A 9,435-nucleotide genomic window follows, 5' to 3' on the forward strand; every position below is an offset into this window, starting at 1 on the left:
TGTCCATGCTAAACATTAACTATCCCTTATGATGCACACAACTGAAGTGATAGCCAAATGACTGATAGTACATTCCTTTGAAGGATAAAAGATCACTCCTCTGTTTCCTTTCTATCATTCAAAACCTACTTCCTGCGGTGGCTATTTTAGCAAGATTGCTTCTGTCTGATCTTTTATGGCTTCTTTACGGCTGGAAGATAAAACTTCCAGTACTCTGCACTTGCTTCCACCACAAGACTGTTCCATGCTATGGAATAAAGCTTCTAAAACATTATTTATTCATGACTGTTTCCTTTTATTCAAACCCTTTCTCTTTGGCAGTTGAGTTGACCAAACAGAGTATAAGAAGGCTTCAGTATGAAACTTACTTTTTTTCTTAATTTCTTTTGACATTCACAATTTTCTGTTATCCCACATTCTAATTTCTCGTTCCTCTAGGTTCAATGGTGATAGGAACATAATGATATTAGGATGGGGGAACTCCTATTGTGCTATAACATCCAGTCAGGAAAGAAAAAGAAAGTATTTCAAAGTTTTAAACATGGTTGTTGTATGCCTTCAAGTTGTTTCCAGCCTGTGGCAACACTAAGGTAACCCAATCATGGGGTTTTCTTGGCAAGCTTTATTCAAAGGAGGTTTGCCATTACTGTACCTTCCCCTGAAGCTGAGAGTGTGTGACTTTCCCAAGGTCACCCAGTGGGTTTCATGGCCAAGCTGGGAATCAAACCCTGGTCTCCAGAGTTGTTGTCCAACAGTCAACCCTTCCACCATGCTGTAAGGAAACTCTAGAGTAAAATATTAATTTTTAATAAATTTATTTGGCAGCTAGCTATTTTGTGGAAGAGGGCTGATGGTTTTTTGCCTGTTAGGGCCATGGTTGTAACTTACTTCTGTTCAGTAGCATGAGAACTAGCTGTTTGCCTGTTACACATTACTGAGCGATGGAGGAGGGATGAGAAAGGGTCATATGTGAGGTTGCATCATGCTGCAGTCCACAATAGGGACAAGAGAGAGAGGGGGTTAACTAGAGAAGAAACACACTGACAATATGAACTGACCAAGACACTCAGGTTAGTTCCTGTTTTACAGTACAAATCCCACCCCATTTCCAAATGGATTTTGATGGATTGTAGTCCAAGGCATCCTGCATTCTGGAATAAAGCAATAGGGAAGGAACACTTCATAATATATTTTGTGTTATTCTCATAATTTCCAAGGTGCTGTATCTGACAAATCACATGGGGCAAGGATGGGCATAGTGCAGCCCATGAACCACACATAGCTATGTCCTTCCAAGTTATTACACTGTTGTTTTAAATGAAAACAGGCCATCCAGATATGTCCCTCCATCTCAATGGTCCGACAACTTTTTCTGGCTACTGCCCTCTTTGCTCTTGGGCAACAACCCCGTGCATATTTCTTGATATTAGGTCTACAAGTTTACTGCAAATTCAACACAACCAATCTCTGTTGCTGCTCCCTTTGCACCCAGTGGCCTTGGCAGCAGCAACTGAGCAAGAGGCTTCTTGGTAGCTGCTTGACTGGCTGCTTAGTCACTGTTCCCTTTGTACCTGCTCACCCTGAAAGCATCTGGTTGACCAGCAACCGAGAAATGGGGCTACCCTTGTGCCTAGTCCAGAAACTTCAACTGGTACAGAATATGGCAGCCAGAGTGATTACAGGAACAACTAGGAGTGACCATATTACACCTATATTGAAATCACTCCACTGGCTGCCTATTCGTTTCCTGGCACAGTACAAGGTGTTGGTCATTATCTTTAAAGCCCTCCATGGCTTGGGCCTAACCTACTTAAGGGATAGCCTCCTTCCGTATAATCTGCCCTGCACCCTCAGATCTTCTGGGAGGAATTTGTTGCAGTCCACAAAGACCAGATTGACAGTGACTAGTGTTGAAGAAAGGGAAAGATTTTAACTACAGGAGCCACTCCAAGGTGAAGGACTCTTTCAAAGAATTGACCCCAGATATTCCTCCCTCTCCTTCCCTAGAAACATGTCTCCCCCACACAGCTTCAGGTTTTCCTTCACACACATAAACATAAATATTGTTTCTTCAGTTAACTTTTCTCTCAGCCTGTCCAATGAAAGAAAACAGGTGCAGCAGAACCTGCCAGCCAGGTCCCAAAAAAGCTCTCAAAGCTTAAGCAGAGTCCCAAATTTGAAAGCTCCTTTTTGCCACCACTTCTCCCACATTGTCTTGTGCTTTAACCCTTTGTTTCAGTCAGTCAGTGGATCACAAAATGGTGCCACTCTGAGCCATAGAAGTGATATCATGCATCCAAGCCTTGCAAGAGTTTCCAAATGCCCCCACTATCACCAGTGAACGATGTGGCTAAAAAAACACCTTTGTCTAAAAGACCTTTTGACACTTATACACACAATGGGTCCCTGATCTTGGTGGACATTTTTATGAATCAGTACAATGACAAAGGGTGAGACAGTCACAGAGCTTAGGGATGTATATCCTGAATGGGAATTCTGTCAAGGGTCACAGACTAATCTTTGCCTAATCTTTACAGAGAGAGGTCACAGCAGGAACACAGAGGATGTGTGGCCAAGAACACGTACAGGCCAAGAACTGATAAATAATAAGTAACACAACTAGTACTAGTCTTTGTTTTTGGCTGCTAAGAAAAGAGTGTGGGCTAAACAGGCAAGGTTGAGATTGGCTTAGACAGGTCAGGGATGTAATTCAGAAAGCAGAGCAAATGTCCAAGAAGAGAGCCAAGATGTGGTGAAGCAATGCATAAGAAGTCAGTTACTACTACCTGTAGCAATCAGTTGCTCAGCTTCAGGCTAGAGCCTGGAAACATTGCTTTTCAGGATGACAATTCCCAGAATTCCCCAGCCAGCATGACCACTGAATCACTTTCTAGAAATTCTACTCCAAAGTAGTAACTTTTTCAGCCTCTGCCTCAAATTAAATGGGAACATCTGAGGCCAAGTCTCACCATAAACCTATTCATATCCCACCTTTGTATATATAACACTCAAGGCAGCTCACATCAGATTAAAAAAAAAATAGCTGATGCAGTTAGCTAACCTTTACATTCCATAGTGTGCATGATGACAAATGCACATTTAGTTCTTATTGATCACATCAACTTGATCTCTTTTTACAGTATTAGCAAACATTTCTCACAAATATTTGATGTGCTTCCTGCTGCAATAAGATTTTAAAGGCATGTGTATGCTCATCAACTTTCAGTCTGGCAATCAGCAGTAAAACACTTTCAGATATTACAGTATATGCCTCCTCCAGGGTACACCACCAGATAAGAGTTCCTTTTGATGGCGGAACAATAGTGTTTAAATTGGTGCAAAGTCATACAGGCACATATGCTTTCTTTCTTTAAGATACAATTTTAAAAAAACCTGAGTTTGCAATAAATGAGAAGGAATCTTAAAATATAAGCATTTCCAAAGAGTTTAATGGTGATGATTAAAGGACTTCTGAGATCTCAAAATGTGATGTGTGATTCTTTATCCAATCATCATGACTGCCAATTGCTTTTCTGTGGCATATATTATAAACATTCTTTTCTTCCCCTTTGTCACTCCCAAGGGGTAATTCAGATGGTGAAAATAATCCTGGTAGAATGTGGGTTAAGTCTTTGTTTTTCGTATGCATTTTGAATGTATCCAAACCTGGGATAATCGATCTCGGTTTCCCCCAGAGTTTTGCTAAAAGATTCACATTGTCGGCTTTGTGAATAACTGATGAGAATAGACCTGGGATAAACCAGGATAAAACTCTGCATGTCTTGAACATATATCAAATACATCCACATCATCAATTCCATTTTTGATTCAGTGCTGACATGTGTGAGCAACCGAACTTGCAGAGATGCAGTTTGGATTTAAAAAATAGTGTGAACAACAGAACTGGAATGCATTAGTGAGATTATTTGGATAATCACACTAAAACAATATGTGAATAGGGCCCAAAAGGGAGCTAGAGACTTTTAAAAACAACTCCAGTGTATTCTAAGCTTCTGTTCAGCCAAGCTTTTCATCCATTAAGATACCAATTTTCTTAGTATTTGTAGCTTACATCAGTCGTTATCAGGATATAACCCTGTGAAGATAAGAATAATAACAGAAAGCATGCTTAATTTTTATAATTTCTTTAGACATTTGAACCATATTTAACATGTCAAAATCTTTGCACTTTTTTATATTGGTTAGTGCCTATAGTTTGGTTTTATTCCAGCTGCAACGGTTCTGCCCCTTGCCACTGATTTTATTTGTTTAGACTTGAAAAAGTCATTTCTAATCTTTGTACAGGTTTTAAGTAACACAGCAATATTGGGATGATTGTGTTATCCTTTGGATGCTGGATTTAAGCTTTACATAGAATTGACACAGTCTACTATTTAGAAGAGTATGCAAATGTTAAGTAGAGACTTTTTGCTTATTTGGCTATTGCTTATCTGTGGAACTGATTCTCTATCCACAGTTTTTAAAAAATCCACCCATGCCCTTTCATCAAAGCATAGAACATATAAGTGCCAACTATCTCTCTTTAACTGAGATAGCCCCCCCCCCCTATTTTTGAGACTTGCCAGAAATCCCTCTTGCTGATTTGTTCCATATTTTTGCTTTTAGAGTAGACCTGCTTAATTGTAGTTAGTATGAAAGGCAAACTAAGAGCAATACCATTCACACAAATAGAAATTCCTGAATGGATTTTTAGAGGTAAAGCTTAGCATGCCCCCTGATCTGGACTGTTGCTAGTTAGTACTGATAATGGACTTTATCACATGAGCCTCATTCTCACTTCCATCATGTTAGCAGAAGGAAATGGATACTAAATGATCCGGGAACTTACCTAATCACATGTCCTTTCACTAGCATGGTAGGGGCTGATTCTGCCACTGACAATCTCTCATCTTATTTTCCACAATCCCCATTAACCCTGCCTCCTTATCTTGGGCCTTACCCAGCATGCCTTTGGGTTTTTTAAAATTTGTAATGCAGTTTAGCAATTATGCCAGTGCAATTTAGTGAAACAAAGATGAAAAGAACATATAGGGGCTGTGAAGACCATCCCTAAGAGGCAACCTGCAGGCGCCTCCATTTTTGCTGGATTGGGGCTGTGGTAACCGCACACCGCAGACCCAATCTAGCTTTTCCAAGGCATGAAAAGGAGCTGCAAAAAGTGGCTCCTTTTTGCACCCTGGAAAGGGTGTGATAGCCACGGTGCCACGGCTATAAGGGGCTTCTTCGATGCTGCGTTGTGCAGATGCAGCGCTGGAGGAGTGCCGTGATGCTGAGTGCCATGTGGTGTGGTGTGTGGCATCATGGTGCCCTGGGGGCAGAGCTTGGACATGTTTCGTGTAGATGCTACTCCCCGACTCTTCCCCCAGGCCAGCCCAAAGTGCCAGTCTGCACAGGGCCATAGTGAAAAAGAAAAGAAAACCACCCTGCTTGAAAATAGTGAGGGGAGTGGGGTAGAGGAGGAGACTGATACCACATGACTGCCCAGTCTTGAAACTGGCATGGGAGGAACTTATTATACCTGAAGACTAATGGCACAGCAGTCTGATTGGAAGCTTATTAATGGGTTTTCTTTGTCAATGAAAAGGTGCACTTTAACCATGCTTCAGAAGCACAGCAGCAACAGGTTGGACACAATGACATGTGAAAAGTATAATAATAAAAATAATGAATAAACTTTTAATTATATCCTGCTTTTTGCCTGGACAATCAAAGGGGCGTACAAGTTAAAATGAAAACATTACATACCTAATATTCCCTGCCAAAGGTGCTATTGCCAAAGGTGCTATTTTCCAATTTTAATTGTAGTTTAAAAGCCAAGTGTGATAAAATCCAGTGTAAGACCATTATGCTTTTCCACAAAGCATCACTACACTGTGGGCTTGTTAAACCTATGGAAAAACACTTGGGAATTTTTAAAAAGTCAATGGCAGATAATTAGTGAGGACATTGACACAGCAAAAAGCAGTGTTAGTGAACCAGTTATGAGAACCACTGAATCACAAATGTGCTCCTATTTTCACCTGTGAATTACTGGAAAGTACTGTAAGTGAACATGGTTCATCACAGCCTTTAGGAAACTTAGTCGGGAATGAAATGGTCAAGTCTTGAATGAAGCTCATGAAATTATTGCTTCATCAGTCAAAGAGTCAACACTTTGCAAAACGAACACTCCATGTACCATAGTGAAAATAAATTGCACTGGGGCAAAAAGCCTACCTTACGGAGAAATACTAATTTCACCTGGTTAAGTTTAATGGCAGGTCCAAGAAAAGCAATTCTGGCCATATTAGGAAGATGGAATCCTCTCTTCAAAACATCTTTAAAAAAACAAAAACAAAAACAAACCCAACAGCAACACAATCAGAGTTGAAATAGAGAAAACCACAAGAATTAGCATGGGGCAGACAAAGTATAATCTTACAGATGTTGTTGGCTACATATCAGAACAACACTGGATAGGATTTGCAATTCAGAAATATATAAAAGGTGTCCACACTGAATTAACAGAAGCAGAGTAGGGTCCTCTTAGTAGGATGTTGTCTTGAGAATCTCAAGTGGCTTTCAATGAGATCAAGATGACCTGGATGACTCCTCTCTCATCATCTTCATAATGGCACTGAAACATAGCTCACTGTAGAAATTCTGTGAGTATAATTTTTTTTTTGCCAATCAGCTGAATCACTTCATAAATTACTTAGATGATTTAATAGAATACACACTTATCATATTTGCAGATGGCACCAAATTGGGGATGGGGAGTAGTGAATACCCTAGAGGACAGGATCAGAATTCAAAATGACCTTGACTGATTGGAGAGTTGGGCCAAGATTTACAAAATTCATTTCAGCAGGGATAAATGCAAGGTACCTCATCTAGGAAAGAAAAATAAAATGGGTGATACCTGGCTTGAAATCAGTATATGTGAACAGGATCTAGGAGACCACAAACATGAGTCAGTGTGTTGCGGTAGCCAAAAAAGGTAATTCAGTTCTTTGCAGCACCACTAGAAGCACAGTGTCAAGATCAAGGGAAAAATAGTGCCAGTCAATCCTGATTTGGCCAGACCTCACCTGGAATATTATGTCTAGTTCTGGTCACCACAATTCAAGATGGATATTGATAAGCTAGAACATGCCCAGGGAGGGTGACAAAGATGATCAAATATGTGGATACTACTTAAAGATGGGGAATGACTTAAACCTTATTGCATGACAAAAGTAAGCCGACAAGCAGTGAAAAAGAAGTGGCTTTCTCCTTACCTCTCTGCATGACATCACAGCACTTCTCTTCTTCTTCCAGAAAGAGATGATCATAAAAACATCCTTTTGTCAAACAGATTTTTCCAAAGTGACAAAAGACATGCTTCTACAACTGTCTCTCTTAGGAAGAGAATGGAAATACTTCAAGGGCATGTGGAGAGGTAGGAAAAAGCTGCTTCTTTCTCGTCACCTGTTGGCTTACTTTTATCATGGGATAAGGCTCTTAGTGAGTTGTGTATGTTTAGCTTGGAGAAGTGAAGACTGAGAAGTGACAGGATAGCTATTTTTAAATATCTGAAGGATGTCATGTAGAAGATGGAGCAAGACTGCTCTCTGTTGCTTCAGAAACTAGAACATAAATCGATGGGTTCAAGCTACAAGAAAAGCTATTCCATCTAAACATTAGGAAGAACTTGTTTACTGTAAGAAGTGTTTGACTGGAATAAACTGTCTCAGAGGATGGTGGACTCTCTTCCTTTGGAAGTTTTTAAATAGAGATTGGATGGGCATCTTTCAGGAATTCCGTAACTGTGTATTCTTGCATGGTAGGGGGTTGGGCTACATGGCGCTTGCAACTCCTTCCCACTCTAAGATTATATTGTTCTAAGGAGAGATGCCATCACTGAAGGTCCCCACACAGTATGCCACTTAGAGAGCCAATGGTAATTTTAACTTGAATGTTTCTTTGTTTATAGTCTTTTTATACCTCCCATTGTATTTTCTGGGTGATGTATAACCAAAACAAAACAACCCCCCTGACAAAACTATAGCATATTATCTTACAGTAGTATAAATATACAGTAAGAAGATAAAACTAAAACCAAATTAAAGAGCATTAAAATAAAAACGGAATAAAATCAAGAGAAAACATCAGAATCTAGGGTGCCAAAACCACTCTAATGTTTTTATAACTGAAAAATTAGGAAAATAAAATGGTTGTCATTTGGAAAAAAAAAACCCATACCATTGATGCCAGGTGAACATTCTTGAAAACAGCTGGGTACCACTATAGGAAAGACCTCTTCTTAATAGCAACCTGGGGTGCATTTACATTGTGCAGTCACCCCTCCTTTCTCACAGATTTGGGATCTGTGTTCTTGATTACTCACTGAGGGGTGGCCTCCGTTTTGCTCAGTGGGGCACCCCACAAAAACAGAGGGTTGACTGTAGAATTAATACAGTTTAATACCACTTTACATACCATGGTTCCATCCTACAGAATCCTGGAATTTGTAACAACAACAGCAGCCCTTTATTGCAGTTAACAGGCAACACATTAAATATAATGGGATTTGTAGTTATGTGAGGCACCAGCACTCTTTGGCAGAGAAGACCTTTTACAAGACCTTGCAGAACTATGAATACCAAGATTCCATAGGATGGAGCTTCAGCACGTAAAGTGGTGTCAAACTGTGCTATTTCTATCATGTAGATGAAGCCCTGTTTTATCTCTTGTGTTGGGGTCTCTTGTATCTGGAAAAAGGTCTCTGAAACTAAATTTAGCCCCTCAATAGACTGGCAAAATACATCAGCATGGGGGCAGAGTGGGGATGTGGCAACCACCCACTGGCTGCCTGCCCCCACTCTGGCATCATGCTGATGTCACGCTGCCCGACCAACTGCATGGCGGGCAGTATCACACCATGTCACATTTGGTGCTTTGACTTTTGTGGATTTGATTATTCATGGATCTGATTAACATGTTCTCTCTAGGAATCTCTAGGGCTTCCAATGTGACATTGCTGGATGTTGACCATAGAGCCACACTGGAGAACCTAGAGATTCCTAGAGAAGATATTTCTCTAGACATTTGTAGGTCCACCAGCACGATGCTGTCATCAATTTCTGCCAGATGTTGATCACAGAGTTGCACTGGAGGACCTAGAGATTCTTAGAGTGGTGTTCTCTCTGGTAAAAAAAAAAAAGTATTTTTTGCAGGACCCTCGTGAAAGTGGGAAAACCACAGCCCTTACCCTAGCAAATGTGGAGGGTTCACTGTAGTTCACAGGCCAAACATTTCCTCTTAGCTGTTAAAAACACAGAGCACCAGTCCCTTTCTCAATATAATTGGGTTGGGTCCATATTCAGACCCACAGATCTGCTGCAGCCATGTCTTCTTAGCCCAGAGATGAGTCAGTTCTCTTAACAAAGGATG

The sequence above is a fragment of the Sceloporus occidentalis genome, unplaced genomic scaffold (genome assembly GCF_023333645.1).
Source record: "Sceloporus occidentalis isolate IW3139 unplaced genomic scaffold, rSceOcc1.0.p SCAF_5, whole genome shotgun sequence".
Lineage (NCBI taxonomy): Eukaryota > Metazoa > Chordata > Lepidosauria > Squamata > Phrynosomatidae > Sceloporus > Sceloporus occidentalis.